This window comes from Nannospalax galili, unplaced genomic scaffold (genome assembly GCF_000622305.1).
Source record: "Nannospalax galili isolate Female #2095 unplaced genomic scaffold, S.galili_v1.0 scaffold672, whole genome shotgun sequence".
In the NCBI taxonomy this organism is placed as follows: Eukaryota; Metazoa; Chordata; class Mammalia; order Rodentia; family Spalacidae; genus Nannospalax; species Nannospalax galili.
The window spans coordinates 101,424-101,933 of record NW_008330514.1 but is presented as its reverse complement, the minus strand read 5'-3'; positions in this window follow the sequence as shown (position 1 = coordinate 101,933).

Here is a 510-nt window from a genome sequence, read left to right as displayed (position 1 = left end):
ACTCACTATGTAGACCAGGCTGGCCTTGAGCTCACAGAGATCCGCTTGCCTCTGCCTCCTGAGTGCTAGGATCAAAGACATGCGCCACCACACCCAGCTTAACTTTGGAGTTTTTTTTTTTTTTTTTGAGGGTCAAGGTAAAGGCTTGAATGAGGATTTATACAGTGCTGGACCTATGAAGGTTTTTCTAGAAAAGGATAATGTCCCAAACAACATTTCAGACACACCAATGGTGTTTCATTCTTGTAATCTTATCACTTTAAAATTGGAGTCAGGAGAATTTCTATGACTGAATCCAGTCTAGGCTCTGAAGTAAGTTCTAGGTCAGCCTGAAATAGAGTAACACACGAGTCAACTCTCTGATACCTCCAATATTATTATATCTTCTTTTCCCTTTGCACAATATATGCCAATGACTTCCTCTCTAAAATTCTTTTCCTTTAATTCATTCCATATTTTGGGGTGTTAACAAATAATTCATGCTCTAAAGACCATTTTGCTGAAGACAGG